Below are 3,115 nucleotides of genomic sequence, written 5' to 3' on the forward strand. Positions count from 1 at the left end.
AGTCTCTTAACTTTCAATCTGAGCCGTGTAAAGTCTATGATAGTTTCAAGGCGTTTTACTCCCCGTCTCTTCCTCTCCAGTGGATTGGGTCAGCTGGCGTTGCCATTTTGTCATTGTGTCATCCCGTCCCGTAGAGAGTGCCTAGATTCTATATGTCTATATTTGTTGGCCGTTCGAAAAAATTACATACAAAGCATTATGTATCCAAAAAATGAAAGCAAACATACTTTTCGTCATTTCCAATATTGTTGGGTATCTCAAAGTAACTAATCATACTTCACTATATGTTCATCCACCTCATCGTCAAGCTAGGCACCTTCTTGTTACAATTTTGTGTCATACAATATATCATTCATGATTAAAATACGAGGTCGATTCAATTTAGTTTGTTTGTTCTTTATACACAAAAAATCATAAGCGAACCACAAAAGTTGGTTATAAAATATTCATAATTCGCCAGTTTCCTAGTTGGTTAAATTACTTTTTGGTAATGATATGGTTATTCGATTCATCTGTTCACCTAAGTAATTAGTTTACAAAATCGAATGACTGACTACTTCTTAAGAGTTTAAGATACCTTATCAGATTCAAGTTATTACAATTATTCTAGTATCAAAACTCAGTTATTGCACTTAGCTATGCTACATTATGTGTTAATATAGTTTGGCATTTATATTTTTTCCATTGACCTGTTCAACGTCAACAAATACAAAATTAAACTAAGTTTATGGTGCCCCTTAAAGCATCTAATAGTATTAACGCGTTTAATCTATACGTGGGACATAATAAATGAATGTTGCTTTGGTTGTATTTTTATGCATTAGTGACAATATAAACAATTACGAGTGTCGTCATGTATGATATATTATTATGTGTGTATCTTGGGGACAAAGTAATAGTCTTGGACTCAGGTATTTGACCTATTCTTTTGTTTATTCAACCAATTTATTCTTGAACTTACAAGAAACTATTAATTAATGTTATACGCGAATCATATAGGATTTAAACAAGAAATACAATACACCATGCAACATACGTATATACTTTTAATAGTATAATACAATATATACTTCTTAATTTATTTCCCCAAATTACATACCATAAGCTCAGATTCCATGTATCACACGATATGTAAAATAATAGTACATACTGACGAGCGACCCGTAGGGAAGCAACTAATTGATTTAAAAGACATAAATATGCTTACGGGATTAAGTTAATTCCGTGGAATTAGTTGACTACGGTTGCTCGTGTGTTTGCAGGTTTGAGGAGCTAGAGAGCGGCGTTACGAGAACACGGGCGAAAACGGTGAATAAAATGGAGCTGGAACGAGAGAGATACGAAGAAAACAAGAAGCGGGAGTGAGCTCCACCGTGGCCCACGGTCCAGACCGTGGACCACGGTCCACCTGAGGCAAATATTCGAGAGTCCACCGTACCGTGGAGGAGAAAGGGCACCATGTGGAGGACCGTGGCCCACGGTCGGGATGGACTGAGTTTTGACTTTGGTCAACCGTGGACCACGGTTCACACCGTGGCCCACGGTCCGGGGCGATTTTTGAAGAAGAAAAACATATTTTGGGTGTTTGTATTCATTTCTTTATGTGTCGGATTGTTATAAACAAGATACTTGATGCAAGAATGATCTCCTGAGCCATGAGTGGCTAGTTCTAAGGTATTCCTCTCGGGATGTAAGGTTATTTACAAAACACTTATGTTAGTTGTTCTTGAACTTGGATTGATTATCTAAATGTTTATGTTAGTATAATCATGATATTTGTGGGATTGTTTGTAGCTTGTCCATATTGTTTATTCCTTGTTTTGAGCCACGCGTTCTTGGTGTCGTTGACAATCGAGATTTAGTGGAAGGAATTAGGGATAATCGTATTGATTGATTGTTAACAACCTCGCATTCTAGGAATCTGGGTACTTAGTTCTTGATAATCACAAACAATTGCATGTATACAAAACCGAGATATTATGATTTATCCATTGAATGTTAACAAGAGTGTTGAGTAATAACCCGAACCCCGAGAGGAATGCTTGTTTAATTAATCGTTTACAACTTTCGTTTAGTTTAATTTAGTTTATAAAATCAAATCAAAACCAACTTGAAAATTACTTTTTCGTCATTTACATTTATTTTAGTTAATCGTTGAGCTACTTATTGACACACTTTCCACAAACTCCTCGTGTTCGATACCCACTTACCGCTATCTATTTAGTTGCAATTGGTTTATTTTTGCGCGAGTCTTCGACCTTACGTCAAATTTTGGCGCCGTTGCTGGGGATCGAACCCGGGTCACCCGCGTGACAGGCGGGAATACTTACCACTATACTACAACGACGGTGGGTGGAACGACGGTGGAGATGTCTTTCGAGACACTCAATCAAATTGCTCAGTTTGACGGCAAGCCACCCAATTCGTACGTCTATCCCTCGGTCAGAGATTTGTTTGACCATCCGGACAAAAGTCCGCAATGGTATAATATATTATCGTCTGTGTTGAAAGGGGGAAGAGGTACAGGTTCAAATTTTAAAATAAGGGAGTTGAGGATTGAAGCCCAATTGTTGATGACAATATGTCTTTCCAACGTGGTGCCCCGTCGGAGCGCATTTCAGTGGTGAGAAACAGTGACATGCCGATTTTGGCCGTATTGATGAATGGCAAGCCGCGAATTTTCTTTCGCTACTTAGCCATGTTAAACATATGGACTAGTAGAGAAAGCAACAAGAGAAATTTAATCCCTCACTGCCGATTGATAACGGCGATACTGAAATTGCACGGCGCCATTCCAGCAGGCGTAATTGGGTTGAAGAAGATATTAACGGAACATAGGTTGGATGCGTTGGGGCCAGGTTGTATATATACAAAGAGCGAAAGGTACCATCAATTGAAAAACGGTGATGTGAAATGGAGAGTATTAAGGGAGAATGTTGAACAAGAGATGGGTGAAGACCAGAAGGAAATAATATAGGAAGAAGTGACGGTGAAGACATGGAGGTGGTTGGTGGTGATGAGAACGCGGGTGGTAGTGGATCCCAATAAAGGGGTTGGGATTATTCTTCGGGATATGCTTCATATGGAGACAATTGGGCCCACATGGGTTCGATTA

General features: G+C 38.7%; 1 non-coding gene across 1 annotated transcript; it reads right to left on the reverse strand.

The window, feature by feature from the left end:
• Positions 1-2,275: 2,275 nt before the first annotated feature.
• TRNAD-GUC (transfer RNA aspartic acid (anticodon GUC)) lies at positions 2,276-2,347 on the reverse strand. The gene has a single exon. It is a non-coding gene; the product is annotated as a tRNA-Asp (tRNA).
• Between the last annotated feature and the right edge of the window lie 768 nt (positions 2,348-3,115).

This window comes from Bidens hawaiensis, unplaced genomic scaffold (assembly GCF_021521415.1).
Source record: "Bidens hawaiensis isolate Kalapana, Puna unplaced genomic scaffold, B.hawaiensis_p1.1 tig00038705_1, whole genome shotgun sequence".
In the NCBI taxonomy this organism is placed as follows: domain Eukaryota; kingdom Viridiplantae; phylum Streptophyta; class Magnoliopsida; order Asterales; family Asteraceae; genus Bidens; species Bidens hawaiensis.